The sequence below is a fragment of the Somniosus microcephalus genome, chromosome 7, assembly GCF_052327205.1.
Source record: "Somniosus microcephalus isolate GS21.2 chromosome 7, FLI_Smic_1.0, whole genome shotgun sequence".
NCBI lineage: Eukaryota > Metazoa > Chordata > Chondrichthyes > Squaliformes > Somniosidae > Somniosus > Somniosus microcephalus.
The window spans coordinates 116,175,305-116,197,674 of record NC_140993.1 but is presented as its reverse complement, the minus strand read 5'-3'; the positions used below and the strand labels follow the sequence as shown (position 1 = coordinate 116,197,674).

The 22,370-nt window shown below is 45.8% G+C and overlaps 1 protein-coding gene across 1 annotated transcript in view; it reads left to right on the top strand.

Moving 5' to 3' along the window:
- LOC147114853 (nucleolar protein 4-like) overlaps nt 1-22,370 on the top strand; it is a 924,917-nt gene that overhangs the window by 1,094 nt on the left and 901,453 nt on the right. The window lies entirely within an intron of this gene.

Sequence of the window (22,370 nt, the reverse complement as noted above, 5' to 3'; positions counted from 1 at the left end):
GAGGGTCACTGAAGCTCTATTCAGGAGTGCTGTGCAATTAATATACTTCCTAATGGAACCAGACCAACAGACAGAGCGCTATCCATTTTTACACACTACAGGGTTCCCACAGGCACAAAGAATAATTCACAATGCGTGTGGCACTCAAAGCCCCGTATGACAACCCCCTCAATCTTATGAATAGGAAAGGCTTTCTTTCTATTGTTGTCCAGCTAGTGTGCGATGCCAATCATCCTCACCTGCCTGTCAATTTCAGATGCCCAGAAAATTGGCACATTGCTTTTATTATGCAATAATCCAACATACCTCATGACTTGGAACCATGTATCAGGATGGTGCAATGGTGATCATGTTTGCTTCTGCAGTCATGGCTTATGATTTCCAGTAAGACTTCTGCAGACAAAGGACAACAGATATAATGAGGACCATGCTCGTACAAGAAGTGTGATAGAGCAGACTATGGGCATTCTCAAGTTTTGTTTTAGGTGCCTGGATAAATGTGATGGAACAACAGCTTCTATTTATATAACACGTTTAATGTAGTAAACACTCCTGCTTTACAGGAGTGTTACAAGACAAAAAATAGACACCGAGCCACATAAAAAATTAAGGCAGATGACCAAAAGCTTGGTCAAAGAGGTAGGTTTTAAGGAGTGCCTTAAAGCAGGAAAGAGAGGCAGAGAGGTTAAGGAGGGAGTTCCAGAGCTTAGCTTAGAAAACAAGGATGAGAATTTTGAAATCGAGGTGTTGCTTAACCAGGAGCCAATGTAGGTCAGTGAGCACAGGGGTGATGGGTGAACGGGACGTGGTGCGAGTTAGGACACTGGCAGCCAAGTTTTGGATAACCTCAAGTTTACGTAGAGTAGAATGTGGGAGGCCAGCCAGGAGTGCATTGGAATAGTCAAGCCCAGAGGTAACAAAGGCATGGATGAAGGTTTCGGCAGCAGATGAGTTGAGGCAGGGGCGGAGATGGGCAATGTTACGGAGGTGGAAATAGACGGTCTTAGTTATGCCATGGATATGTGGTCGGAAGCTCATTTCAGGGTCAAATATGACACCAAGGTTGCGAGCAGTCTGGTTCAGACTCGGACAGATGCTAAGGAGAGGGATGGAGTCGGTGGCAGGGCCCGAAGACAATGGCTTTGGTCTTCCCAATATTTAATTGGAGAAATTTTCTGCTCATTCAGAACTGGATGTCGGACAAGCAGTGTGTCAATTTAGAGACCGTGGAGGGGTCTAGAGAAATAGTGAGGTAGAGCTGGGTGTCGTCAGCATACATGTGGAAACTGACGCCATGTTTTAGGATGATGTTGCCAAAGAGCAGCATATAGATGAGAAATAGGAGGGGGCCAAGGAGAGATCTTTGTGAGACCCCAGAGGTAACGATGCAGGAGTGGGAAGAGAAGCCATTGCAGGTGATTTTCTGGCTATAGAAACATAGAAGATAGGAGTAGGCCATTCGGCCCTCGAGCCTGCTCCACCATTCAATGAGATCACGGCTGATCATCCAAACTCAGTACCCTGTCCCTGCCTTCTCCCCATATCCCTTGATCCCTTTAGCCTTAAGAAATATATCTAACTCCTTTTTGAATATATTTAATGAATTGGCCTCAAATGCCTTCTGTGGTAGAGCATTCCACAGGTTCACCACTCTCTGGGTGAAGAAATTCCTCCTCATCTCTGTCCTAAATGGCTTACCCCTTATCTTTAGACTTGACCCCTGGTTCTGGACTCCCCCGCCATCGGGAACATCCTTCCTGCATCTAGTCTGTCTAGTCCTGTTAGAAGTTTCAATGAGATCCCCTCTCATTATTCTTCTAAACTCCAGCGAGTATAAGCCCAATCGACCCAATCTCTCCTCATACGTCATTCCTGCCATCCCAGGTATCAGTCTGGTGAATCTTCGCTGCACCTCCCTCCATGGCAAGAACATCCTTCCTCAGATAAGGCGACCAAAACTGCACACAATACTCAAGATGTGGTCTCACCAAGGTGTGTACAACTGCAACAAGACATCCTTGTTCCTGTACTCAAACCCTCTCGCTACGAAGGCCAACATACGATTTGCCTTCTTAACCACCTGCTGGACCTGCACGCTTACCTTCAGCGACTAGTGCACAAGGACACCAAAGTGGATAACCTCGCATTTATCCACATTATACTGCATCTGCCATGCATCTGTCCAAATCATCCTGGAGTTTCTCGGCATCCTCCTCACAGCACGCATGCCCACCCAGCTTTGTGTCGTCTGCAAACTTGGAGATATTACATCTAGTTCCCTCGTCTAGATCATTAATATATATTGTGAATAGCTGGGGTCCTAGGACCGATCCCTGCGGTACCCCACTAGTCACTGCCTGCCACTTGGAAAAAGACCCATTTATTCCAACTCTTTGCTTCCTGTCTGCCAACCAGTTCTCTATCCAAGTGAGTACCTTGCCCCCAATCCCATGTGCCTTAACTTTACATGCTAATCACTTGTGCGGGACCTTATCGAAAGCCTTCTGAAAGTCCAAATACACCACATCCACTGGTTCTCCCTTATCTTTTCTACCAGTTACATCCTCAAAAAATTCCAGTAGATCAGTCAAGCACGATTTACCTTTTGTAAATCCACGTTGACTTTGTCCGATCCTGTCACTGTTTTCCAAGTGCTCTGCTATTACATCTTTTATAATGGACTCTAGTATTTTCCCCACTATCGATGTCAGGCTTACCGGTCTATAATTCCCTGTTTTCTCTCTACCACCTTGTTTGAACAGTGGGGTAACATTAGCTACCGTCTAATCCATGGGAACTGTTCGAGTCTATAGAATTTTGGAAGATGACCAGCAATGCATCTACTATTTCTAGGGCCACTTCCTTAGGATGTAGATTATCAGGCCCTGGGGATTTATTGGCCTTCAATCCCGTCAATTTCCCTAACACCATTTCCCTACAAATACTGATTTCATTCAGTTCCTCCCTCTCATTATACCCTATGTTCCCAGATATCTTGGGAGGTTATTTGTGTCCTCCTTTGTGAAGACAGAACCAAAGTCTGCCATTTCTTTGTTCCCCATTATAAATTCCCCTGAATCTGAATGCAAGGGACCTACACATGACTTCACCAATCTTTTTCTCTTCACACATATCTATAAAAGCTTTTACAGTCAGTTTTTATGTTCCCAGCAAGCTTACTCTCATACTCTATTTTCCCCCTCTTAATTAATCCCTTTGTCCTCCTTTGCTGAATCCTAAACTGCTCCCAATCCTCAGGTTTACTGCTTTTTCTGGCCAATTTTTATGTCCTCTCCTTGGATCTTATGCTATCCCTAATTTCCCTTGTTAGCCATGGTTGATTCACCTTTTTTTTTAATTTTTATGCCAAACAGGGATGAACAAATTCTGTAGTTCATCCATGTGATCTTTGAATGTTTGCCATTGCCTATCCACCGTCAACCCTTTTGAGTAACATTCCCCAATCAATCCTACCCAACTCGCGCCTCATACCATCGTAGTTTCCTTTATTTAAATTCAGGACCCTAGTCTCTGAGTCAATTACTGTACTTCGCTCTCCATCTTAATGAAGAATTCGATCATATTATAATCGCTCCGCCCCAAGGGGCTTCGCACATCAAGATTGCTAATTAATCTTTTCTCATTACATAATACCCAGTCTAAGATGGCCTGGTCTCTAGTTGGTTCCTCGACATACTGGTCCAGGAAACCATCCCGTATACATTCCAGGAATTCCTCCTCCACAGTATTGTTACTAATTTGGTTAGCCCAATCTATATGTAGATTAAAGTCACCCATGATAACTGCTGTGCCCTTATTGCACGCGTCTCTAATTTCCCGTTTAACGCCACCCCCAACCTCCGCATTACTGTTTGGGGGTCTGTATACCACTCCCATTAACGTTTTCTGCCCCTTGGTATTTCTCAGTTCTACCCATACAGATTCCACATCATCAGAGCTAATATCCTTCCTTACAATTGTGTTAATCCCCTCTTTAACCAGCAGTGCTACCCCACCTCCTTTTCCTTTTAGCCTGTCTTTCCTGAATATTGAATACCCCTGGATGTTGAATTCCCAGCCTTGGTCACCCTGGAGTCATGTTTCCGTAAATCCAATCATATCATATCGGTTTACCTCTATTTGCGCAGCTAATTCATCCACCTTATTACGAATGCTCCTCGCATTAAGACACAAAGCATTCAGGCTTGTTTTTTTAACAATCTTAGACCTTTTAGAATTATTATTTACTGTGGCCATGTTTGATTTAACTGCCACCTTTGCTTTTCTCCTTCCTGTCTTTTGCTTCTATCCTTGTTTCCCTTTCCTCTGTCTCCCTGCTCAGGTTCCCAACCCCCTGCCATTTTAGTTTAAACCCTCCCCCAGAGCACTAGCAAACACTCCCCGTAGGACATCGGTCCCGGTCCTGGCCAGGTGCAAACTGTCCAGTTTGTACTGGTCCCACCTCCCCCAGAACCGGTTCCGATGTCCCAGGAATTTGAATCCCTCCCCCTTGCACCATTCCTCTAGCCACGTATTCTTCTGAAATATCCTTCTATTTCTACTCTGACTAGCACATGGCATTGGTAGCAATCCTGAGATTACTACCAGTTACATCCTCAAAAAGTTCCAGTAGATTAGTCAAGCATGATTTACCTTTTGTATGATTAGATAGATAAGAATGGAACCAGGTGATGCAGTCCCACCCAGCTGGATGATGGTGGCGAGGCGTTGGAGGAGGAGGATGGAGTGGTCAGCCATGTCAAAGGCTGCAGACAGGTCGAGAAGGGATAGTTTACCTTTGTCACAGTCATAAATGATGGCAGTTGTGACTTTGATGAGAGCCGTTTTGGTACTGTGGCGGGCAGAAACTGGATTGGAGGGATTCAGACATGGAGTCCAGGAAAGATGGGCACAGATTTGGGAGGCGACAACAGGTTATATTGATATAGTACCTTGAACGTAATAAAACATCCCAAGGCACTTCACGAGTGTAATCAAAAACAAATTTGACACCGAGCCATATAGGGAGATGTTAGGGCAGATGACCAAAATTTTGGTCGAAGAAGTAGGTTTTAAGGAGGAAAGAGAAGTGGAGAGGTGGAGAGATTTAGGGAGGGAATTTCAGAGCTTAGGACATAAGCAGCTGAAGGCACAACTGCATTTAAAATCGGGGCTGTTCAAAAGGCCAGAATAGGTGGAGCGCAGAGGTCTAGAGGGATTATAGGGCTAGAAGAGTTTACAGAAATGAGATGGGACGAGGCCGTGGAGGGATTTGAAAACAATTATGAGAATTTTAAAATCGAGGCGTTGCTTAACTGGGAGCCAATGTAGGTCAGCAAGCACAGGGGAGATGGGTGAGCGGGACTTGGTGCGAGTTAGGACACGGGCATCAAGAGTGTTGGATGACCTCGTTTATGGAGGGTAGAACGTGGGAGGCCGGCCAGGGGTGTGTTGGAATAGTCAAGTTTAGAGGTACTAAAGGCATGGATGAGGGTTTTGGCTGCAGATAAGTTGAAGTAAGGGCAGAGATGGGCGATGTTATGGAGGTGGAAATGGGTGGTCTTAGTGATAGAATGGATGCGAGGTAGGAAGTTCAATTCATGATCAGATATGACACCAAGGTTGCGAATAGACTTGGTCAGCCTTAGACAGTTGCCGGGGAGAGAGATTGAATTAGTGGAAAAGGAATGGAGTTTGTGGCTTGAACCGAAGACAATGGCTTCAGTCTTCCCGATATGTAATTGGAGGAAATTTCTACTTTTCCAGTGCTGTACGTCTGACAAGCAGTCTGATAGTATAGAGACAGTGGAGGAGAGGTAGAGATGGGTATCATCAGCATACATGTGAAAACTCAGGTTGTGTTGCCAGATGATGTCACTGAGAGGCAGCATGTAGATAAAAATAGGAGGGGGCCAAGGATAGATTCTTGGGGGACACCAGAGGTGACAGTGCGGGATCGGGAAGAGAAGCCATTGCAGGTGATTCTATGGTTACAGCTGGAAAGATAGGAATGAAACCAGGCCAGTGCAGTCCCATCCAGCTGGATGCCAGTGGAGAGATGTTGGAGCAGAATTTTGTGGTTAACCGTGTCAAAGGCTGCAGACAGGTCTAGAAGGATGAGAAGAGATAGATTACCTTTGCCGCAGACCTTAGTAAGAGCAGTTTCAATACTAGCGACGGGTGGAAGCCTATTTGGAGGGATTCAAACGAGTTCTTTGAAAATGGGCTTGGATTTGGGAGGCGATTACACGTTCAAGAACTTTGGAGAGGAAAAGAAGGTTGAAGATGGGGCGATACTTTCAAGGACGGAGGGGTCAAGGGTTTTTTTTGCAGAGAGGGGTGATGATGGCAGATTTGAGGGAAAAGGGGATAATACCTGAGGAGAGAGAACCGTTAACAATATCTGTTGGTATGGGAGCCAGGAAGGGAAGTTGGGTGGTCAGCAATTTAGTAGGAAGTTAGTAGCAGTTTAGTATCAAAATCCAAGACAAAGCCTTGGACAACGTGGACCACTTTCCATACCTCGGGAACCTACTGTCAACAAGGGCAGACGTCGACGACTAAGTCCAACACTGTCTTCAGTGTGCCAGTGTAGCCTTCGGGCGCCTGAGGAAGAGAGTGTTTGAAGACCAGGACCTCAAACCCGGCACTAAGCTCATGGTCTACAGAGCAGCAGTGATACCCGCCCTGCTGTATGCCTTCGAGACATGGACCATGTACAGCAGGCACCTCAAAGCACTGGAGGTACCACCAATGCTGCCTCTGCAAGATCCTGCAAATCCATTGGCAGGATAGGCGCACCAACGTCGGTGTTCTTGCTCAGGCCAACATCCCCAGCATCGAAGCTTTGACCACGCTCAATCAGCTCCGATGGACGGGTCACATTGTCCTCATGCCCGATATGAGGCTCCCAAAACAAGCGCTCTACTCGGAGCTCCGGCACGGCAAGAGAGCCCCAGGTGGGCAGAGGAAACGCTTTAAAGACACCCTCAAAGCCTCCTTGGAAAAAGTGTAACATCCTCATCGACACCTGGGAATCCCTGGCCCAAGACCGCACAAAGTGGAAGAGAAGCATCCGGGAGGGCGCCGAACACCTTGAGTCTCTTCGCTGGGAGCAAGCGGAAGCCAAGCGCAAGGAGCGCACGTCAACCCAAGCACCCCACCCACCCGCCCCTTCAACCACCGTCTGCCCCACCTGTGACAGAGACTGTAGGTCCCGCATTGGACTCATCAGTCACCTGCAAACTCATTTTTAGTGTGGAAGCAAGTTATCCTCAGTTCCGAGGGACTGCCTAAGAAGAAGGAGGAGGAATTTAACCTAGCCAATAGTATCATGCTGCATAGTACGTACATAACGTGATGAGGAAAGGCTGCTTCCGGAAGCTGAAGGTGATGAAAAGTGAGTGGAAGGACCTCCCTTCTCGCAGCACAAGAAGGATGCACAGGAAGAAGACAACAGGGGACAGGACAGCCAATAGCCAGAGAAAGGACGCAAATGATCGACCAATGCTTTCAATGAATAATGATGCATACCAAATAAAGACACTCCGTCTGTTCTCACTGGCAAAATGTTCTGCCAAGTTCCTTCACAAGACAGAAGTTTGCATTTCCTCTGCCATCATCCAAACCCTCAAAAACTCAAATGACCTCAACTCTATCTGCAGAAGCTGTGTTTACTTTATAGAACAACAACAACATTTTCACCAGAAAGTGCCAAAAATTCCAATCCCTTATCTATAGCTCCTTAACACCATAGTTGGGAATTTCCTCAGAGCTCCTCCCACGCTGGCGTCACAACTTTGCTGTAAATGCAGTATGAGTGGATGAACTGGAGGCCACATCTGTTCAAAGGCCAAAAGGATGGATATGGTTGTCGTGCATAGTGACAACTGAGAAACATCCTTAGAGGGCTACAGGCAAAACTTTTGTGTCTCCTCTGTGGGCACATATTCCCCAGCCCATAATCATTCTTTCCAAGAGATTCACTAAACGTCAGATTTCCAAATGAAGCTACCGGAGGTGCAACTCCACGCCAGGAATATGTTTTTGTAATGTCAGCCCTAAACAAAAGAATATTGAAGTGAAAAACTTAGCTTACAAAGGTTAAATATAATAAATATTTAGGAGGTAACAGCCACCATCTAATGTTATGCAAAAGTTAACCCTGAATAGCAAATTGGAGCAGCAGATGCTACAGCTGTGGTATCTTCATAACTTCCTGTCAGCAAGAATTTGAGCCTTTTCTAATCTGCCAACTAAAATTTAGAATTGCATTAAAAATATGTTATTCCTGGTACCATGCCTGGTCGCATTTTAAATGTGGGCAGACTGAGCAACGTGCAATTATACATTCTCAATCACTTGTAGCCTGACTCCATTCTTCAAAAAACAGTAGGCTCATTATCATGTTCAGTACTAGACTGTACGTAGGCATTAAGATCAATATCATGTGTTTTCACACCTTCAAGTCTAAGGGCTACAGATAACTTGCTGCAGGGGCCTTGGGGGATTGAAGTGGTACCTCTATGTCTGAATGTGAACCGCTTTCCCTTTAAAAATAAATTAGAGAGTGAAGGCACTCTGCGTACCATCATATGGAATGCAACCCCAGATTCAGAGGGAATTCCTTAACCGAAGCGAGGTGGCACACACTGCCAGGGCCAACTTTTTGCATAGGCTCCATCAGGGGCTCAGATACTTTGCGACCTAAAAGCTGGCTTCCCTTGCTAGAATACAAACAGTAATGGATCAGCTGAAGAGTCTTTAAAATTGTTGGGCCAGACCTCTGAAGAGACACTAGCTTCAGACATTGCATTGAGTGACATGGTTGCAGACACCGAATAGCTGCCCTGACCCTTTCAGATGCTGCAGCAGCACATAAGAACATAAGAATTGGAGCAGGAGTTGGCCATACGGCCCCTCGAGCCTACTCAGCCATTCAATAAGATCATGACTGATCTTCAACCTCAACTCCACTTTGCTGCCATATCCCTTGACTCCCTGGAGCCCAAAAATCTATCTATCTCAGCCTTGAATATACTCAACGATTTAGCATCCACAGCCCTTTGGGGTAGAGAATTCCAAAGATTCACAACCCTCTGAGTAAAGAAATTCCTCCTCATCTCAATTTTAAATGGCCAACACCTTATCGTGAGACTATGCCCCCTAGTTCTAGACTCTCCTGCCAGGAGAAACGCCCTCACAATCTTGTTTGTTTCAATGAGATCACCTATTATTCTTCTAAACTCCAGAGAGTATAGGCTCAATCTCTCCTCATAGGACAACCCTCTCATCTCGGATCAATCTAGTGAACCTTTGTTGCATCGCCTCTAAGGCAAGTATATCCTTCCCCAGATAAGGAGACCAAAACTGCACAGTACTCCAGGTGTGGTTTCACCAAAGCCCTGTACAATTGTAACAAGACTTCCCAGGGGAAAAATTTTGGCCGACTGCCAGCACCTGCCCCCTTCCCCTTTTTTTCTCGGGGTGCCGGCCGCGATCACTCGGCTTGGCACTCCTCTTGAGTGCCGGTTTGTTTTCACGGCACCCCGGTGGTCTAGCAGGGCCCTGGTGTGCGCAGCGCGAGGCCCCACCCCCTTAATCAGGGGAGGAGGCCTGCAATGACGTGGCGCTACGTGCCAATGCGCGTGACACTGTTGCACGTAGCGCCGCGATATTCAGTTATGCCCCAAGAAGAAGGAGGTGGAGCACTTCCAGTAACGTGGACCACTTTCCATACCTTGGGAGCCTACTGTCAACAAGGGCAGACATCGACGACTAAGTCCAACACCGCCTTCAGTGTGCCAGTGCAGCCTTCGGTCGCCTGAGGAAGAGAGTGTTTGAAGACCAGGGCCTCAAACCCGGCACTAAGCTCATGGTCTACAGAGCAGCAGTGATACCCGCCCTGCTGTATGCCTCAGAGACATGGGCCATGTACAGCAGGCACCTCAAAGCACTGGAGAGGTACCATCAACGCTGCCTCCGAAAGATCCTGCAAATCCATTGGCAGGATAGGCGCACCAACGTCAGGCCAACATCCCCAGCATCGAAGCTTTGACCACGCTCGATCAGCTCCGATGGACGGGCCATATTGTCCGCGTGCCCGATACGAGATTCCCAAAACAAGCGCTCTACTCGGAGCTCTGGCACGGCAAGAGAGCCCCAGGTGGGCAGAGGAAATGCTTCAAGGACACCCTCAAAGCCTCCTTGAAAAAGTGTAACATCTCTACCGACACCTGGGAATCCCTGGCCCAAGACCACACAAAGTGGAGGAGAAGCATCTGGGAAGGCGCCGAACACCTCGAGTCTCTTTGCCGGGAGCAAGCGGAAGCCAAGCGCAAGAAGCGCACGTCAACCCAAGCACCCCACCCGTCCCTTCAACCACCGTCTGCCCCACCTGTGACAGACTGTAGGTCTCACATTGGACTCCTCAGTCACCTGCAAACTCATTTTTAATGTGTAAGCAAGTCATCCTCGGTTCCGAGGGACTGCCTAAGAAGAAGAAGAAGAGGGGTGCTACTAATGAATTTCTGGCGGAGGGGCGTTAACTTTTTCGAGGTGTCAAAATTAGTGCCCTGGCGACGTTGGTGCCCCAAAAGGGGCACCACCCAATTTATCCCCCTCTTACTCTTGTACTCCAACCCCCTTGCAGTAAAGGCCTGCATGCCATTTGCCTTCCTAACTGCTTGCTGTACTTGCATGCTAACTGTTTCCTGTACGAGGACACCTAAATCTCTCTGAACACCAACATTTAATAGTTTCTCACCATTTAAAAAAATTCTGCGCTGCACTCGACATTGGGCAGCGCTACACCGCTGCCGCCCCTCCAGCGCTCCAAGGGATGTGGCAATGCTTGATTTAGTGCTTCACTTCCTTCCTGGAGCGCTAAACCCGAAGTTTGCATTGGATTCATTGGCGTAGTGCCCAGCGCTACTTTTTTGTTACCGCTAAAGTTATCACCCCAAACTCAATTTCTCCCCATTTGTGTCCTCACAGCTTACTTTCCCACCTATCTTTGTATTGTCAGCAAATTTGGATACATTACACTTGGTCCCTTCATCTGAGTCATTAATATAGATTGTAAATAGCTGAGGCCCAAGCACTGATACTAGTTACAGCCTGCCAACCTGAAAATGAGCTGCTTATCCCCACTCTCTGTTTTCTGTCCATTAACCAATTCTCTATTCATCATGCTAATGTAGCGGTTCGTGTAGATCGCCACTAAATAAGAGAGTTTGACTTTGATGAACTATTAACAAGTTGTTTATTTACAGGAACAGACTAATTACATCAGGTAGGATGGCAGGTAAGATGGCTGACTGTAGGAGCACCGTGGTATAGGTCTTGTCCCAGCGGGGACTCCACGAGGACTGAGTTCGCAGTCCTGTGGAGAGCGTGATGACGTCATCGTGTTTGTGTTGTTACGTCATCATGTTCGCGTTTCCCGCGCTTAGGGCGTCACGTGATGCACGTCATTGCGTCGCTGGCCGTTGAGGCCGAGGTCGCGAGGCCGGGCTGTGCCGGTGCTTGCCGCGGGAATGGAAGATCGTGTCGCTCCCGTCAGCTGGCCGTTGAGGCCGAAGACGCTAGGCCGGGCTGTGCCGGCGGCTGTCCTGGAAGGCCGAGTCGGGCCGGCAGCCGCCGCACGCACGTCACGTCGTACGTGACATGACGTCAGCGCGCTAGGGCATGTCTTAAAGAGGCAATGGCCCCAACAGGTAAGTTAAAAGGGCAATGGCCCCAAAAGGTAAGTTAAACATACAGTAAGGCAAGTTAAAGGGAATTCTGTGTCTTTATGTAAGGTACAACCACACTAATATATTACCCCCAACTCCATGTGCCCTTGTGTAACAACCTTTTATGTGGCACCTTATCAAATGCCTTTTTGGAAGTACAAATATACTACATCCACTGGTTCCCCTTTACCCTGCTAGTTACATCCTCAAAAAACTCTAATAAATTTGTTAAACACGATTTCCCTTTTATAAAACCATGTTGACTCTGCCTAATCATATTCTGATTTTCTAAATGCCCTGTTGCCACTTCCTAAATAATGGGTTCCAGTTCCCTGTTTTCTCTCACTCTCCTTTCTTGAATAGCGGGTTACATTTGCTTCCATTCCTATCCACTGCGACTGTTCTAGAATCTGGGGAATTTTGGAAGATCACAACCAATGCATTACTATTTCTGCAACCACCTCTTTTAGAACCTTGGGATGTAGACCATCAGGTCATGGGGATTTGTTGGCTTTTAGTCCCATTAGTTTTTCAAGTACTTTTTCTCTACTTATATTAATTACTAAAGTTCCTCACTCTCATTAGCCCCTAGGTCCCTCCCTATTTTTGGTATGCTTTTTGTGTCTTCTACTGTGAAGACAGACAGAAAATATTTGTTCAAAGTCTTTGCCATTTCCTTATTCTCCATTGAAATTTCCTCCTCTTCAGAAATGGACTGTCTATAGAGGGCACTAATAGCATCTGGAGCCTGTCATGAAATGTAATGAAAGCGCACTGAGGAAGATGGGTGGGTTCTTGGCAGTAGAACAAAATAATTCTAATATCGGACTTGGCTCAGTGGTAGCACTCTTGGCTCTGAGTCAAAAGGGCATTGGTTCAAGCCTTACTCCAGAGATTTGAGTACATAATTTAGGCTGGTGAAATGTTAAACCAACGCCCCCCCCGCCGCCCCCCCCCCCCCCACTGTCCTCTCAGTTGGATGTAAATGATCCTCTGGTACTGTTTAAAGAAAACTAGGGAAGTCATCCTGGTGTTCAACTAACACCAGTAAGAATCAATTATCTCGTCATTTATCTTGTCGTTTGTGGGACCTTGCTGTGTGCAATTTGGCTGCTGCGTTTACTTACATTACAAGACTTCAGAAGTACTCTTTGGCTTTGGGATGTCTTGAGGTCGTGGAAGGGGCTATATAAATGCAAGATTTTTTTTAGTGAATGTCTGGGGGTAAATTTGCTGATGAGGAAAATCCAGCTTCCTTGTAGGTGTAAGTTCTCTGTTTAACTTTGTGTGGTCTTTGCTACGCTACTTGTTGAGCCTGGCTATTGAATGCCCTTAATATCATATTTCCTGATAGCAGAAGTTTGTGTTCAACTACTTTATAAACCCCTTCCATTCTTTCTGGTGTATCCAGGGATTTGAGAGGGTAGTGGATGGAGGAGAGAGGCAACACACAATCCACATATTGATGACCTTTTCCTAAGCACCTCATCCGCAATAAGTTTTGCCATCTGTTCAGTGAACCTTCCAAGCCTTCCAAATCTTTTTTCTTGGGTAGCCATTTTCCAGATATAAATCCCTAACAGTTACCATGGAGAATCAGCAAGGATTGTTAAACCAGGAATGGGACATTTTACAGGTGCCATAGTCATAGAGTAATAATGGTACAGAAGGAGGCCATTCGGCCCATCGAGTCCATGCCGGCTCTCTGTAGAGCAATCTAGTAAGTCCCATTCCCCCGCTCTATCCCCATAGCCCTGCAAGTTTATTTCCCTCAAGCGCCTATCCAGTCTCCACTTGAAAATATTGAGTGTCTCAGCTTCCACCACTTCCGTCAGCAGCGAGTTCCAGGTCCTCACCACTTGCTGCGTAAAAAAAGTTTTCCCTCACATCCCCCTGTACCTCTTGCCCAAAACCTTACATCTGTGTCCCCTAGTCCTTGTACCATCAACTAGTGGGAACAGCCTTTCCCCGTCTAGCCTATCCAAACCCGTCATAATCTTGTACACCTCTATCAAATCACTGCTCAACCTCCTTTGCTCTAATGAAAACAAATCCAGCTTCACCAACCTGTCCTTGTAGCTAAGATCCCCCATCTCCAGAACCATTCTGGTAAATCTCCTCTGCACCCTCTCAAGGGTCTCACATCCTTCCTAAAGTTTGGTGACCAGAACTGGACGCAATACTCCAGTTGTGGCCTAACCAGCGCTTTATAAAGGTTCAGCATAACTTTTCTACCTTTGTACTCAATACCTCTATTTATGAAGCCCAAGATCCCATATGCTTTGTTAACCACTCTTTCAATATGTCCTACCACCTTCAGGGACCTGTGCACATTAACTCCCAGGTCCCTCTGTCCCTGCACACTATTTAAAACTGTGCTATTAAGTGTATATTGCCTCTCCCTGTTCCTTCTGCCAAAATGCATCACCTCACACTCCTCTGTATTAAATTCCATCTGCCCATTCTGCTAGCCTTTCTATGTCCTGTTGCAGTCGATTGGTATCATCCTCACTGTTTGCCACACCTCCAAGTTTGGTGTCGTCGGCAAATTAAAAAATTCTACTCTGTATTCCAATATCCAGGTCATTTATATGTCAAAAATCAGTGGCCCCAGCACTGACCCTTGGGGAACACCACTGCCTTCCATCCTCCAGTCTGAAAAACAGCCATTTACCACAACTTGCTGTTTTCTGTCCTTAAGCCAATTCCTTATCCAAGCTGCCACTAACCCACCTATTCCATGAGCCTCAATTTTGTTAACCAGCCTTCTGTGTGGTATTTTGTCAAACGCCTTCCTAAAATCCATGTAGACAACATCCATTGCATTCTCTTCATCAATCCTCCCTGTTACTTCATCAAAAAATTCAATTAGATTAGTCAAACACGATCTGCCTTTTACAAATCCATGTTGGCTCTCCTTAATTAGCTTAAACCTCTCCAAGTGCCCGTTTAATTTTTTCCTTGATTATTGTTTCTAAAACTTTACCCGCCACTGATGTTAAACTGACCGGCCTGTAGTTATTAGGATTGCCCTTACACCCTTTCTTAAAAAATGGTATCGCATTTGCCACTTTCCAATCCTTAGGCACCTCCACCGCATCTAGGGAAGATTGCAAAATTATGCAAGCCCTTCCTGCTATCTCCTCCCCCAATTCCCTTAGCAACCTGGGATGCAAGCCATCTGGGCCAGGCGATTTATGCACTCTAAGCATACCCAACCTTTCTAGTACATCCTGTCTATCAATTTTCACCCCTTCCATTGCTTCTACCTTTTCCACTTCTACCAATATTTTGTCAGCATCCACCTCCTTAGTAAACACCGATACAAAGTACTCATTGAGTATTCTAGCCTTGCCCTGTGCCTCTAAGCATATATCACCTTCTTTGTCACTAATGGGCCCCCCCTTGCCTCTTACTACACGTTAATGTTTACATGCCAGTAGAAGATATTTGGGTTCCATTTTATGTTAACCGCCATCTACTCTCATTCTCTTTGCCAATATTATTTTCATCTTCACTTCCCCTCTCAACTTATTGTATTTGGTCTGGTTCTCCTTGAAGAATTCCCCTGACATGCATCATACACCCTCTTTTTTTGTTTCATCATCTTCTCAATCTCCCTCGTCATCCAAGGAGCCCTTGTTTTGGTTTCCTTGCCCTTCCCTCTTGTTGGAATGTACCTAGCCTGTACTTGGAACATCTCCTCCTTAAAGTGAAGAGATCGCAAAGTCTCTGAAGAATGGATTCAGTCAAGAATATTTTTGTGGACTTTATAGGATTTTTCTGAGGGTATTTTCCCTGTTATGGGATTGCCCTGTGCAGATGCGTGAAAGACTGGTTTATTAAAACTCCAGAGAACACGTGGCAGTTGGCTGTGACTAAAGAACTGTCCGTCATCCAGTATGTATGGGTTTGCCCGACAGTCCTGGAAAAAGGAAGGGGGCCATTGAACTTGATTAGAAAAACCACTCTAATATGCAAAGCACTTCTCACCTCCATCTCAGAAGAGAAGCAGAACAATGAACCCACTAGCCTCAGCCAGCCAAAAGGGAGCCAGTTTTTTTTCCCAACACAGACCAAAAGATATGTCCCAGACTTAGAGCCATTAATCCAATACTCATGGGTCCGAGGATGACTCATCACAGATTAAGTACCGGAGTGCTCAGAAGCAAATGGATTTTAAAGATTGGCGGGAAAAGATAGGGACTACTATAAAGATAGATTCTTTTCCACCACTCTCACTTTCGCTCCCTGCTCCTACAAGATCGAACTAACAAGAAGTACCAGAGAAGCCGACGAGCAGAGCGATCGAAACCAACCGCGTGTGGGGGTAAGCATAGTCTCTCGGAAGTGAAGCTTTTGGGCTATTCCGAGGGTGGGAGCTTCATTTGGTTCAGCCAGGCGAAGGGGTTTTTGCGACTGGGTAATTTGTTGATGGGGGTGGAATTATAGCAACAAGGGAATTACTGCTTGTTATAGTCCCCAGTTTTGTACTGTATGTATGTTGATTGTAATCTGGATTTTATTCTCCACAGGGATAGTGATTTCGTTTAGTAATGCATGTTTTAGCCAGTGTATGTTAGACCAAATAAATACAAGTTGATTTTTCACCGAAGCATTCCTGTCCGTGACTTATTTCATTTACACGCTGAATAATAATTCCCGGGTATAGAACTTTCGTAAGGCGGGGGCGATTCGAACCATTCGTCTAACAATTTGGGCTAGGATCAAAAACCGCTTACAAAAGATCACCCAATGTTCCGTTACAGTTTTTCCCCGTCAGTCTTTGGTTCCATTTTACCCTGGCTAGATGCTTTCGCATCCCATTGAAGTTAGCCCTGTTCCAGTTTAGAAGTTCCACTCTAGATTGTTTGCTCCTCTCTGTTGCTAATCTAAACCTTATGATACGATGATCACTCGTACCCAAGTGTTCTCCCACAGACACTTGGTCGACCTGGCCCACCTCACTCCCCAAATTGCCAGCCAGTGCTGCTCAGCTGCTCCATAACAATGCTCACTGGCACTTTAAACAGCTAAGCATTGTTTTGCCCAGAAAACCAGTTTGGGACTGCATCAAGGAAAATGATGGCTGATTTGTAAAACATTGGTCCTGAAATTCTGACCTTGATAAAATTCGCAGAGCAGGTGGATCGCTGCCCTGCAGCCAGAATTTGGGACTAAACCCATCTTTTTGGTGTAGCCATTTTCTGCTGGAGGGACCACGAGTGAATGTTCCGCCTTTCCCCCTTCCAAGTCAAGGGAGCATGCTGGGGGGAGATCGTAAACTACCCTTTATGTCCTTAAAAGGCTTCAGTGGAACTTACATTAGCTGAGAACTGGCATAAGTCCCTTTAAGGCCTTTTGAAAGGCCCCAAACAATACTTAGATTAGGTCATGTCTTCAGGCAAAATGCATTCTTTCAAAGCTGAGGCTCCAAAAAAAGATTTTTTAATATTTGGAACAGAAGGGCCTGGGGCACCTCAGACAGAGTGGCTATATTTCTCTCGGGTTTTTAATCCGCTTATACGTTTTAAGTCTGACAGTTTACATATTGAAGATCAGGCTATCCTGATCATGCAAATGACCACGTCCCTGCAATTTGGGTTGGGGTCTATGGCCACTACAAGGATGGATGGGGGTTCCTCCCACAACGCTTCCACTGGCAGAGAGGCTGCTTTAGAATTTTGATCCCGTTGTTTTTAAGACAAGAGGCTGAGAGAAGACATTGAGCAGATGATTAAGCAGCTGCTTAAAGTGCCGCTCAGTGCTGAACAGCAGCATAAATGGGAAATCAGTCTCTGTTGTTACTATTTTTGTGTTCACTTTCGGATGTACATAAATAAAATAGATTATACTGCATTCAACCACGTTACAAAATAAACAATGGGAACATTTCAAGTGCCAAGTTTCTCTTGTCACATTAACATACAGAAAAAGGCTTTTCTTAAAAAAACAAAACGGGACTATTTCTGTAACTTTAAATTAGGCTACCTTAGCTTCAATTTTGCTAATATTCTCATTTCAGCATAATACTTTTCTATGCAGTGGCGCAAGTTTAAATTTAAAAGGATTTAATTTTTGAAAATTGTTATGGGGTGAAATCTGTCTTGGGCGGTAATGCAAAACAGGCAATAATGAATTTGCAGCCCATTTTGCACTCCGCCCGATTTTCTTTTCAATGGAAGATGACCAAGATGAATTTCACCCCCTATTTTTCTTCTTACAGCTTCTCTTTGTTACACACCTTCCCCAGCTGAAAGGATGTCTGGAGACTTCAAGTTCTCTGCTACTGCCACTCTATAAGTAATAATATAGTACACTGGGATATTCAAAGATAGAGATAATGACAGCTTTATCTCACTAAAGCTTAAGATTGCATCAGCTACTACTGAGCCACAGAGCACTAGACTTATGATTTTTCTCTCCATTCCAACATAACGGTGCAGTTTAAATGAGGAACTCATCATGTGGGGAATAGCTTGAGGAAACCAATTTATTTTAAATAGTTAACAGAATCTGCAATATAAAACAAATTTTATAAATGCATTGAGACTTCTCTCTAGCCAGAAAAACGCAGGTGAGATCCAATGGGCTTGAAAATTGGCAGCAGTGCGGCACAACGCCTATTTGTTGCATTTTCTGCCACCACCAATCCCCGCTACACCCAGAAATTGGCGCAGGTTGGGTAGAATATCCCACCATTGTGTTTGATTGGCTTCATTTTAGATTTGTTTTTGTTGTTAGGTGATGGATGCTGAAGGGAAAATAGCCAAGTATTTGAGAGAAATTGTAATCATTTTCAAAAATAATAACAAGGCATGTGCTTGACATGAGGACTAGAGGTATTGCTGTTACAGGAGTGTGGGTGGGAACAATGGGACTGAAATTCTGCTTCTGTGTGCTGGCACAGAGCGAGGGGAAAACCAGGGGCAGAGGCCTGATGCCCAATTTATGCTTGCCCAGGTTTTCCACTGGGACTGTGTTGCGGGATCGGGAGGCTTCCTCTGCTTCTTGGCCCAAGCCTTATTAGTGGCACTAATTCTATTCATTTGGTTAGTATGTTGGGGCATGTAATTGCTGCCCCAGAAATTCCAATATGTTGCATCATTGGTGTGACTTCATTATTGTGGACCTGAAAAACCTGGGGCACGGTAACTGAAATTGCCTTTAAAATTGTTCCCTATCCTCATGCTTAATTATGAAGGGCTTTGGGATATTTTTGATGTTAAAGCAGCTATATAAATGCAGTTGTTGTTGTCATCCTGCCTGACCTTTTGTGGTTGATGGGGACCAAATGCCGGTGCCCTTTTTTTTTACATTGCTCTGTCCTATCATAGTTTATTTGGATTGGACCTTTAATTTTTTCCTTGTTTAATTGCTTCCCTTATTATTCAAGATACTTTACCTGAAATAGGCACTAGCACCCTATGAATGCTCATGATGCAACAGGGGCAGGGAGAGTCATGAATGGGCCACAGAGGATGGATAGAATGAGGACGAAGCTGCAAATTTGTCAGCTCTACTTATATAAAAATTACAATACGGAAACAGGCCATTCAGCCCAACCAGTTCACGTCAGTGTTTATCCCGCACATGAACATTTTTCCTAATCCTAAATGCCAACTCTGTTCCCATAACCATTTATTTTGTTCTTCTTCAACCATCTATTCTTAAATGTTGACACGGTCTCTGCTTCAATCACAAACTCTGCGAATACATTCCAGAGTCTCATAACACTCGTTTCTCCTGCTAACCACTAACAAGGTTGGGGTGGGACTGCCGCCCATCATCTTGACCCCACTTTCCTGGGTCGGGGGTCATTATGTCTTTATTGTGGGCTCCTGGCAGAATTGCTGCCAACAAGTGGGAGAAAGATCCAGGTGGTGCTGTAGCAGGACCATTGTTGCAGCACCAGATAAGGCTGGCAGAACGTTTAAAGGGGTAACAAGACCTCAAAGACAGGAAGGATTCATCCACTGAAGATATTGACTAAGACTGAGGCTTTCAGCAGATAAGCCTTTGGGGTGAGTTGAAGAGAGAAGATGCCTCGACTGGGCCCTCCCTCCATATAGGGCAGCACGGTGGCATAGTGGTTAGCACTGTTGCCTCACAGCGCCAGAGACCCGGGTTCGAATCTGGCCTCGGGTGACTGTGTGGAGTTTGCACATTCTCCCCGTGTTTGCGTGGGTTTTCTCCGGGTGCTCCGGTTTCCTCCCACAGTCCAAAGATGTGTGGGTTAGGTTGATTGGCTATGATAAATTGACTCTTAGTGTTAGGGGGATTAAATACGTGGGGTTACGGGGATAGGGTGGGATATGTGTTGGTGTAGGGGTTACGGGGATCGGGTGGGATATGTGTCGGTGCAGGCTCGATGGGCCGAAATGGCCTCTATCTGCACTGTGGGGTTTCTGTGATTCTGTGATTAAGCATTTGGGATATTCTTGCTGCTAACTTGAGTCTACTGTTAATAGTGCCTTCTAGATTCTGCCCCCTTGAAGAGACCTTGCTTATATTTTTTGGTCCAAGGTTTGAATGGTGGTTGGAAATGAGTCCAAGGTATCAACATTTATGAAGTGTAGTTGAGATGGATACCCTTTTCCGATGACCAGAACAAATTCAGGCATTTACTCACTGTACTCTGAGAGCAGAAAACTTCATTATAGATACGAAAAAAGTTTTGCAGATGCCCCCTTCCTCAAATAAAAATTAATAGCGAACCAAGGCCATGGCCTTCCAATGTTTCTTTGCTGAGGAAGTATGGTCATGGGAAAGAGAGGATAGCCTGTGGTCTTAGACTTGTGTCGCTCAACGAGGCTTGTTTTCCATCATCTTGGCTTGGCTGATCTAACAGGAGTTGCTGATTCTGCAATCTGACACTGCCGGTGGGGAACAGCACTCACCCAAAATTATAGGCTGCGTACCCATGGTTTCCCAAGATATCCTCCTTTCAAGCACCTCTGCTTGCTTGCAGTGCTGCATTGTGGAATCATGTCAATCTTCATTGTTTTATCCTTCTAATAAGTGACAGAACTTGCAGTAGCTAGAGTTAGGATGAAACCAGGTGTAGGGGTTGTTGGTTGGGTGGTTGGTTTGGCCCGGGCCTGACCCAGTGGACGTTTTCGAGGCGTCCCCACACTCCCACTCAGTTCTGACACTGGGATCCTACCAGGCAGCTGATGCGCAGAATAACAAGCTCGAGACAGACAAGCAGGTGAAAGGTTAAAATAATAACGGTTTTATTGAGAGAAAAATAAAACAAAACAAGCAAGCAGAGAAATTAATTGGTTCAACGATACTAAACCAAGGCTACAGCTCTATACACTCTAAAAAGAGAAAAAAAAGGAATACTATATATTCAAAACGGAGGGCACGCGAGTGCGGGAAGGAGTACGACACATCGAGGGGTATCACACATTAACACTCCCCTTAGCCTTATCCCCACCTCCTACACTATCCCTAACCTAGGTCGAACTAAAGGGGGGGTCAGACTCTCATGCTCACCCAACGCATTGGAACAAAGGCCTTTAGGTTGTCCTGGGACTGCAGCTTTAGTTGGTCTGGCCTGGTAAAGTTCAGTGTGCACTGGCCACACACACTCCCGTCAGTCAGGTAGTGGATCTTCCTCCTTGGCTGGGCGAAAAGGCTTCCCTCCTGGGTCGGGCTGCGCCGTTTAGCGAGGCCCGCTCTGGGCTCCAGTCCGTACCGGGATGGTGCACTCCGTCCCGTGTCTTCCTGGTTCCACTCTGAATCCCTGCCTGAGGTGGTGGGCATGGGGGGGTGGGGGAGAACAGTCAGGTTTAAATTGGGAGGCAGTACGGACCGGGAGCTTCGCCTGCTTACCAAAGCATAGGCCTGCTGCGCATAGCCTTCCCCGTCTTGGAGACTGCTTCTCCCAGTAGAGCCCTCGAAGTTTCCTTTTGCAGCGAAGTCCCAGGATGAAATCGAAGTGAAGTGTAGAAGCTGTCTCTCCCGAAGTGTGTTCCAAGTCGAAGTGTCTCCAACTGCCCTTTCTGTCTGCTTACTAAAAACGGTTATACTCTCTCGATCTGCCTTGCCTCCCCCAGATCGAGAGGTGTCCCAGGTTACTTCGTTAACTGTAAATGGCTGCAAAACAGCCGATTTCCCACTAACGGCCTTATCACCGGCCCTCATTGTTTTTGGTTTCAGTCACACAATGGTGTCTCTGGTGCCTAGTCCTCTAAAACGGTTTCTGATATGATTGGATCTGTTAGGATGGGCCCGATGATGGTTTTAACTAGCTTAACCCTGATTGCAGTGCAACCAGGTTCATTGTTCTTACCGGCCTACTGGCGACTTGCTATTACATATTCAATTCCATGTCTGGCCTGGAATCCACATAGGGACTGTGGAATTCCAGGCCCTGTTTCCAGTTTGGTTGCTGGGGAGAAAAATGACTCGCTTCCAGCAGCTTTCTGGTCACGTGTCCCAGAACTCCATTTTGTACGTTTAAAAAGTGGCCAACTTTGTTTGATTCGGAAAGCAGGCGAGGTGGGGGAATTTTGCAAACTCCCTACACAGGCATGACCTGTTGGTAGTATTGTGCACTTGCCACATAATTTAAAACCTGGTCATGGGATACGTGATTGCCCTAACATAATCTGAAACATTCAAGAA